Source organism: Euphorbia lathyris, chromosome 9 (assembly GCF_963576675.1).
Source record: "Euphorbia lathyris chromosome 9, ddEupLath1.1, whole genome shotgun sequence".
Lineage (NCBI taxonomy): Eukaryota > Viridiplantae > Streptophyta > Magnoliopsida > Malpighiales > Euphorbiaceae > Euphorbia > Euphorbia lathyris.
Genome location: NC_088918.1, coordinates 4,868,929 through 4,878,950, shown reverse-complemented (window position 1 = coordinate 4,878,950; position 10,022 = coordinate 4,868,929). Strand labels below are relative to the sequence as shown.

Sequence of the window (10,022 nt, the reverse complement as noted above, 5' to 3'; positions counted from 1 at the left end):
AACTGTCCGCCTCCGACGCCTCCCGCTCCACTGTTTCTGCCGGCAGTGGCTTTATTCGCACGTGCCTACTGTCTGAAACCACCACCTTTGCCCCGCGCTCCAGTGCTTCCACGACCATCGGAACACCCACCTGCACTAGTACCACGGCCAGCTCCTCTTCCGCGAGGACGATCACCCCACAATTCGGGGTAATCAACTAGTTGAAAGCAACTTGTTTTATCATGTCCATCCTAGTTGCAATTCTGACAATATTTATTAGAATTGTCATTCAATTTAGGTTTTCCTCCACGTGCATCTTGAACCTTGAATGCCATAGCATGATCTCACTCCTCCTTAGACACCATTGCCTCTCCTTGAATCAATCTTTCCTCTTAAATAACCTGAGCATATTGATGGCGTAAAGTCTAGTGGTAGAGTTTATTACGATGATTTAATGTGTATTGCGGTGAATGTGCTATGTCTATGGATGTGGTCTTTATAAATTACTCTTGACTCTACTTAGACGCTACGACTACTTAGGGGCAAGTGTACCCCGTCGTATCAAGTAATAATCCGGTTAAGACCGGGTATCGAATCCACGGGATTTATAACTACAAGTATTAGACGACTCGGTTTTATACGTTATTTAAGCGGTGATTACTTTGGGGTTGATGTGGGAACCAACTACAAACTACTCCTAAACAATTGGTGAGACAGATTTATGTAACGGAAACTCCACAGAATGATATGGGCGACGATAAGTGATGCGCGTTTTACGTATACGTGCATGTGAAGGCAAGTGTACCTTAGTCGTGTATCAAGTAATAAAATGAAAGTAGAGTATCATTCCCACGAGGATGGTGATTATAAGTACTAATCTCTTTGCTTACTATCTATTATTTAAACAATCGAAATGTAGAGTTTGTTGGACAACCAAGCTAAGACTTAAGCAAGAAATGAAATAAAAATTACACAAATTAAGTGAGAGATTACTTATAATAAAAGAAACTAAGGCTTCTAGCTTCACTTAACCTCTTTGCTTGGTAATAACACGTAACCTCTTTTAAGTTGTTTTATCTTTTTTAAGATGGCGATTTTTCTTATTAACTAATAGTTCTCGAGATCGGTTCTAAACTCTCGACTAATTACTTTCCCTTGGTCCGGCTCAAGTAATTAATCAAGAGAAGCATTAAGTTTTCTTATTTCCAAACCTTCGATTTATTACTTTCCCTTGGTCCGGCTTAAGTAATAAATCTAAGATTTGTAACAAGATTAAATCTAAACCTTTTTAACCTACTTTACCTTGGTCCGGCTAAAGTGATTACTTAAGATTCAAGAAAAACCGCTCAAGTAATTAGTTCTAAACTTTCGATTAATTACTTTTCCTTGGTCCGGCTCAAGTAATTAATCCAAAGAAGCATTAAGTTTTCTTATTTCCAAACCTTCGATTTATTACTTTCCCTTGGTCCGGCTCAAGTAATAAATTAAAGATTTGTAATAAGATTTATGAAAAACCTTGGAAAACCAATAAGCCACACTAAATGATCATTAGGTCCAACTTATGAATTTCGATTAATCAATTTAATCACGATCAATATAAATGATTAATTATATCCAAGTAGAGAGTTGGCCCATCTCCTACAAGCATTAAGAATCATAAGTTAGTTCTCCAAAAGGATAAAGATAACTTAAATAGGTTAAACGTAATTACCACATAATTAAGGTTAAGATCCACTTTTAGCCTTAGTTAAGAGGGTTTTAGCCCATCATTAGATTAAAACACATTTTAGAAAGATAGATAATAGAGTTCATATTAATAAAAGAGATTAAAGTTTAGAAGAAACCGTAGTGACGATTACCGAACGAACTTCTTCGGTAACTTGAAACTTACTTTTATTAGATGAACTTTTGCACAAACAACACTCTAACAACAATAAGAACAACACAAACAACTGATTCTTAAGGATAAGAATCAACAAAATAACATTATAGAGGGAAGAATTAAGCCTAAGCTTGGTGTGTCTTCAAATGGCACCCAAAGCCTCCTTTTATAGTAAAATGGTACACAAAATTCCAAAGAACAAGTCATCCTTATGGCCTCCCACTCCTTATCATCTGAATTTAGCATTTAAGAGAGCATGGGGGGAAGATTTTAATAATTTAGGAGTTGAAATGTCAAAGGAATCTTAGGCTTCAACATATTCATCAACTTTGGTTAATTTTCTGGGCCTGATTCACTTCGAATTTGGAGATGATTATTATTATACATTTGTTCATCTTTCTCTTAGCTTTCCAACGCATTTTGAATCGCTTCAATCCGAGTCCGTATGAGGGAGAAAAGTTGAAAATACAAAAATGTGTCAAATCTGTCCTAGTGTGAACAATTAGACTCTTATCTTGCAGCACCTATCCGCGACGAAGTGCACGCTGGGTGTCACTAAAGATCCTCTTTTCTTGTCCTTTTTACTCCCGAGTTGCCGCCTTAAGCCCCGACTTGGTTATTTGTACCGAAAACCTTGCGAAAGTGCCTAGAAAACACACAAAGTGGCTTAGATACATAAAATGAAGAAAAAAATACAAAAACCATCATTAAAATTTATTAAAATGGTATAAAATAACTAGTAATTAAATACTAAAAATGCTATAAATTACGACGATAACAACACCCCCAAACTTAAGCTTTGCTTGTCCTCAAGCAAAGAAAAGCTGAAAACAAATTTTATCGTCGAATAAGTTAACGTAAAGACAAGAATTATTTTAATCGAAAATGGACAAAAATTCTATATTCAAATCTCGGACTATTTCTTTGGATAAAATGATTTGTTTTTACACCCTTATTTTCCAAGCAAACATTTTTCACTGTGTTGAATAAAATTGAACCAATTTAAACACCTCGCATGGAAGTCACTCTTACGCTCAAGTGTTTAGGGCATTAAATTTTCGCTCAAATCCGATAAAAACACTAACTATTAAAAATTTGCATGGTCATCCAAATCTTTACCAAACACGACTGACTATAAACACGATCAAAAGGTCTTTAACGGGTTGTAACGTTGGTTGAGGGTAAAGGTATGGAGAAAAGGAAATTTGTGGGTAAATAAATTCACGGGTAATTATTTGATAGATTCTCAAGAGAGATTTTCTCTTTCAGAAATTCAAAATTTTGTAACGGAAATCTCTCTTTTATTTTTATTTATATATATGATACTATATATTTTTATTTATATATATATATATATTTTTTTTCTCTTTTTTTTTGACTTTATATATAAATATCAATATGAATTTTATTTATATGTATATATATATAGAAAGTATGAAATATACGAAAATAGAGAGGTATAACCGTTATATATCGGTAGAAGTGTTTGTCTGAATTTCGTATTTATTGTGAATCATCATCTCAAGCATATTGGTTACTAATTACCCATAAATTTAGGGGGAACAAAAATGGTATTTATGAAGGAAATGCGGCTTGTAACGTGGTGAAATGAATGGAATGTCTAGGCTCGAAGGGGTGAACGACGGAAAATATGTTTAAGGTGGGCTATCATTTTGAGTATCAAATGTGGGGGTAAAACAAGGAAGGCCTTAATCATGTCGTGTTTTGAGCTAGACGCGTGAGGTTTTGACCGGTATTTGATGCAAATTCTCAAGTTTCGTGTAATTATGGAACACTCGTGAGAAAAAAAATGAAGCATTAGTGAATGCTTTTTAAATTAGGCTCAAAAACTCACTTTGGAAAGGTAATGTGTGCCAATTAACTCAATTTTATTCCTCAAAATGTAAATGTCGATTTGTTAAATACTGAGTGAAATTAAAAAAAAAATTTTCGTATTCAAAATAGTCCAAAATTCGTTTACAAAATTTAAGATTTTCAAATAAAGTTTCATCCTATCAAAATTTAACATTTATTCTAGACAAAATTTTGTTTGATTTTCTTGTTCGATTAAAGCAAAACTTTAGAGTGGGGTTTTTATTCAAAATTATTTAACAAAAATATTTATTTAAAAGCTAAATAAAGATAGTAAAAATAAAGAGAAAAATAAAGGTGGTGAAAATAAGGTGCAAAATAACACCAAAGTAAAAATAAAGTGTAAAACAACATTAAAATTAGAGGTACGTCACACGACTGAAACAAAAGTACGAAAATAACAATAAAAGAGAAAATAAAAATAACGTTCTATCCTTTACTCCCATCCCCCATTAGTGTAGCATTTAGTCCCGAAATGCGAAATAAAAACTAACACTAAAGTAGAAAGTAAAGGATAGAAGGACTCCCTGTCGAAGGCAACTGTGAGGATTATAGTGTGTGGGGTTGATCGGAGGTAGAAATTAAATGATTAATGGAGGTTATCGCTGGAAAAGTCGCCGGAGATGGATGGGGGGATGGACGGCTGCACTGCAAAATAAGAGAGAAGAAGTTAGAAATAAGGAAGAGAACAAAAGTGGGGCATTAAGCCCTCCTAATCACCCACCTCGTCGAGGTTGATCCCAACCTTGTCGAGGTCGGGATGCACCTCGTCGAGGTCGGGATGCACCTCGTCGAGGTCGGGATGCACCTCGTCGAGGTGATGAGTTCCAGAGACTTGCAAAGTCTCTGGAACTTTACACTTCGACGAGGTGATGTTCACCTCGTCGAGGTGAGGAGTTCCAGAGACTTGCAAAGTCTCTGGAACTTTACACTTCGACGAGGTGATGTTCACCTCGACGAGGTGTACCTGTAGCCTCTTTTTTTTTTTTTTTTTAAAGATGAAAAATAAAACGAAAATAAAATTGAAATAAATATATATTATAAAAGTAAGAGTGAAAGTTGAGATAAAGAGGTTAGAAATATCGGGTTGCCTCCCGACAAGCGCTAAGTTTAACGTCGATCAGCTCGACGTTACTGAGTGGCTAGTTGCTCGTGGTTGGGGCATTGAGGTATACGACGGAATCGTTCATGCTTGTGTCTCCGGTCTCATATAGTTTCACTCGTTGTCCATTTACTTTGAATGGTGCCACACCTTCTCGTTGAACCGTGACCACTCCCGAAGGGGATGTTTCGGTTACTTCATACGGCCCGTGCCATCTCGACTTTAGCTTACCGGGAAAAAGTCGTAACCGAGAGTTGTATAGAAGAACTTTATCCCCCGGTTTGAATGTTCGCGGAATGATATGCTTGTCATGCCAACGTTTTGTCCGTTCTTTATATAATCTCGCGTTTTCATATGACGAAAGACGGAATTCATCGAGTTCGTTGAGCTACATCAAACGTTTTTCTCCTGCAGAACACATATCAAAATTTAAAAACTTGAGAGCCCAAAACGACTTGTGTTCTAGCTCTACGGGTAGATGGCATGCTTTTCCGAAAACTAGACGATACGGTGAGGCACCTATCGGGGTTTTAAAATCTGTCCTATAAGCCCACAAAGCATCGTCTAACTTAATCGACCAATCATATCGGGATGAATTTACCGTTTTTTCTAAAATACTCTTTAATTCCCGGTTTGATATTTCAACTTGACCACTTGTTTGGGGATGATACGGGGTGGTTACCCGATGGGTGACTCCGTATTTCGCCAACAATTGGTCAAATTGCTTGTTGCAAAAGTGCGTGCCACCATCACTAATGATCGTTCGGGGTGTTCCGAATCTAGTGAAAATGTTTTTCTTTAGGAACTTCGTAACCACCCGAGCATCATTTGTAGGTGAAGCAATCGCCTCTACCCATTTTGATACGTAATCTACTGCAACAAGCACAAACTGGTTACCAAATGAATTCGGAAAAGGACCCATAAAATCAATGCCCCACACATCAAAAATTTCACAAACCAATATACTCGATAAGGGCATTTCGTGTCTACGTGATATGTTACCCGTTCGTTGACACTTATCGCAAGATTTTACGAACTCAAATGCATCTTTAAAGATCGTAGGCCAATAAAACCCACACTGTAAGACTTTGGCAGCCGTGCGGTTTGGACCGTGGTGGCCACCGGGTTCACGTGAGTGACAAAACTCAAGTATAGATTTTACCTCTTCTTCTGGGATACACCTACGAATCACATTGTCTCCACAAACCTTAAAAAGGAAAGGCTCATCCCATAGATAGTGCTTTGCATCAGCGAAGAACTTACGTCTTTGTTGGTATGTGAGCCCGTGAGGAAGTATATTACCTGCTTGAAAGTTTGCGAAATCGGCGAACCATGGTAGTGTTGATACGCTAAACAACGATTCATCTGGAAAGAACTCCTTGATCTCTCTTTGCACGTCGGTTCTATGTGGTTCAAACTCCAATCGTGAAAGGTGATCGGCAACCACATTAGCTACCCCTGTCGTGTCTCGTATCTCCAAATCAAATTCCTGGAGTAGGAGAACCCATCTGATCAATCTCGGTTTTGCATCCTGTTTAGATAAGAGATATTTTAGTGCGGAATGATCAGTGTAAACGATAACTTTTGAAAGCACAAGATAAGAACGAAATTTATCAAAAGCGAAAACAATTGCTAGTAGCTCCTTTTCGGTTGTTGTATAATTTTGTTGTGCTTCATTCAACGTCCTACTAGCAAAGTATATCGGTTGAAAATTCTTATCTTTTCGCTGTCCCAAACATGCTCCAACTGCCAAATCGCTAGCGTCACACATTAGTTCAAAAGGTAAACTCCAATCAGGACTAATCATTATTGGTGCATCAATTAACTTTTCTTTCAATAGTTCAAAGGCGGATAAGCATTCTTTAGAAAATTTGAACTCAACATCTTTCATCAACAGTTTGGTCAATGGCTTTGAAATTTTCGAGAAATCTTTTATGAAACGCCTATAGAATCCTACATGTCCTAGAAAGCTTCGGATAGCCTTAACAGAATTAGGCGGTGGCAAATTTGCAATCACCTCCACCTTCGCCGGATCTACTTCTATGCCTTGACATGATACTTTATGCCCTAAAACAATCGATTCATTAACCATAAACTGACATTTTTCCCAATTTAGAATCAAATTAGTATCTTCACATCTTTTAAGCACTAGTTCCAAATTATGCAAGCAACTATCAAATGTTTTTCCAAACACGGAAAAATCGTCCATGAAAACCTTCATGAAGTTTTCAATCATGTCATCAAAAATTTCCATTATGCACCTTTGAAAGGTAGCCGGGGCATTACATAATCCGAAAGGCATTCTACGATAGGCAAAAGTTCCATATGGACATGTAAAAGTTGTTTTCTCTTGGTCGCTTGGAGCAACCGGGATTTGCATGTATCCGGAATAGCCATCTAAATTACACATATAAGCATGTCCCGACAATCTTTCAAGCATTTGATCGATGAAAGGTAAAGGAAAATGGTCTTTCCGAGTGGCATCATTCAATTTTTGGTAATCAATACACATGCGCCACCCGGTTACCTTTCTTACCGGGATTAGTTCATTTTTTTCATTAGCTTGAACAGTTATACCTCCCTTTTTAGGTACGACTTGTACCGGACTTACCCAACTACTATCCGAGATTGGATAGATGATACCTGCATCAAGGAGTTTTAGAATTTCAGTTTTCACCACTTCCTTCATGCTTGGGTTTAGGCGTCTTTGAGGTTGGGCCGTCGGTTTAACTTGTTTTTCCATGAAAATTTTGTGTGTGCAAATAGAAGGACTTATTCCTTTGATGTCCGCCAATGTCCATCCGAAAGCTTTCTTGTGATCTTTGAGCACATTAATCAATTTCTCTTCCATTTCACCTGTCAAAGAAGAAGAAATTACAACAGGTAAGTTTGAGTTTTCACTTAAAAATGCATATTTCAAATGAGATGGTAAGGGTTTAAGGTCTAATTCGGGTGGCTCTTCCAATGATGATTTGGGCCTCGGTTTGTCCCCTCGAATGATTTTCTCATATTGGTCACGGATCCACATGCAATCCTCGGGGTCATAAGTCAAATTGGCAATTTCTCGATCTATCACGACCTCCTCTTGATTTAACCCGAGACCATTTAACATTACTTTTTCCAATGGGTCTTCACACATGTCATTCTGAAAAACATCTTTAACAACTTCGTCTGTTATATCAAGAAAGTTACAATGGTCAATATTGTCGGAAGGATATTTTAAAGAATTGAAAACATTGAAAATCACTTCCTCATCTTGTAACCGGAGAATTAATTTTCCTTGTTGCACATCTATAAGTGTTCTCCCGGTTGCTAGAAAAGGACGACCCAAAATTATCAGGACTCGATCATCCTCCTCCATATCAAGAACAATAAAATCAGCCGGAAAGATGAATTTATCCACTTTAACCAACACATCTTCTACAAACCCTTTGGGGTATGCAAGAGAACGGTCGGCTAATTGTAAGGAAACCTTAGTGGGTTTCGGCTCTCCTAAACCCAATTTTCGAAAGATACTTAATGGCATGAGATTTATGCTTGCTCCAAGATCACATAGAGCTCTTTCGAAATACATACCACCGATAGTACACAGGATAGAGAAACTTCCCGGGTCCTTCAATTTGGGTGGTAGTTTATTGAGTAGGATAGCCGAACATCCTTCCGTTAATTTCACTGTTTCATTATCCTCCAATTTTCTCTTTTTGGAAAGTATATCTTTTAAAAATTTAGCATACATGGGCATATTTTCCAAGGCTTCCGCAAACGGAATATTTATATGTAATTTCTTGAAAATGTCGAGAAATTTGGAGAATTGCTTTTCTTGTTTCTCCTTGTTCAACCTTTGGGGAAATGGAATTTTTGTTTTGTAAGGTTGAACAAGTGGATCCGCAAAAAGCTTTGGAGGAGATGAATCTTGAGGTTTAGAAGTACTTACCTCATCCGTGGTATCTTTTACCTATTTGCTCGGAGCCGATTGTAACTCTTTGTTGTTTCTCAATGTGATGGCTTTCACATGCTCCCTTGGGTTTGTTTCCGTGTTGCTTGGAAGGGATCCCATAGGACGTTCGGATATGGCTTTTGCTAATTGGCTTATGCTCGTTTCAAGCCCTTTTGTAAACGTCTCTTGATTTCTCTTCCACTCCTCCATACCTGCAAGACGAGATTCCATTTTTGCAAGAATTGTTACAATAGCCGAAGCTTCATCACCAACATTTCTCTTTTCATTAGGATTAAATCCGGGTGGAGGTCTTTGCGGATTTTGCACATTTTGATTATTAGTCCATGAGAGGGTGATTTCTCCAACCATTATTGTATGTGTTGGAATAAGGATTAGATTGCTTAAAATTTCCCACAAAGTTTGCACTAGCGGTATCCCCAAGGAATGGGTTTGCCGCTTGACAATCCTCACTCTTATGTCCATTTAAACCACATAAATCACACAAATTATTTTGGTTCAAATTAGCCATTAATAGATCCAATTTTTTATTTAACTCATCAATGTCGGATCTTGATGACGAATCAACCAAATATGTTCCCGCTCTTGTTTTCAGGTTTTTCTCCGCTTGCCAATGAGAGCACCTTTCCGCCAATTCTTGGATTAAATCATAAGCCTCCGTTTGGGTCTTCTTAAGGATGTTTCCACCTGCGGCGGAATCAATTGTGGCACAGTTAGCGGAAGATAAACCATTATAGAAAATACTAACCTGTTGCCACTTCTCAAATCCATGATGTGGGCATTTCTTCAATAGTCGACGGAATCGCTCCCACGCATCATATAATGTCTCTCTCTCGGTTTGGCGAAAAGAACTTATCTCGTTTTTGTACATCGCCGTTTTAGATGGAGGGAAGTACTTAGCTAAGAATTTCTTAACTAACTCATCCCATGTTGCAATGGATCCGGCCTCGAGAGAATCCAACCAGTCAGCTGCATCATCCCTTAAAGAAAAAGAAAACAATTTTAGTTTAATAGCTTCTGGTGGTACCCCATTTTGCTTAAGCATAGAACAATGTTTAACAAATTTATTTAAATGGGAGTTTGGATCTTCTCTTGGATCTCCGCCAAATTGACCGGAGTTTTGTATAAGTTGGATCATTGCCGGCTTGATCTCGAAGTTGTTTGCTCCAATGGTAGGTTCCACGATACTTGAATTCATTTCCAAACGGTTTGGAGTGAGTAGATCCATGATG

At 37.6% G+C, this 10,022-nt stretch overlaps 1 non-coding gene across 1 annotated transcript; it reads left to right on the top strand.

Moving 5' to 3' along the window:
- Positions 1 to 9,554: 9,554 nt before the first annotated feature.
- Positions 9,555 to 9,661, top strand: LOC136207773 (small nucleolar RNA R71). The gene has a single exon (XR_010676900.1). It is a non-coding gene; the product is annotated as a small nucleolar RNA R71 (small nucleolar RNA).
- The last annotated feature ends 361 nt before the right edge of the window (positions 9,662 to 10,022 follow it).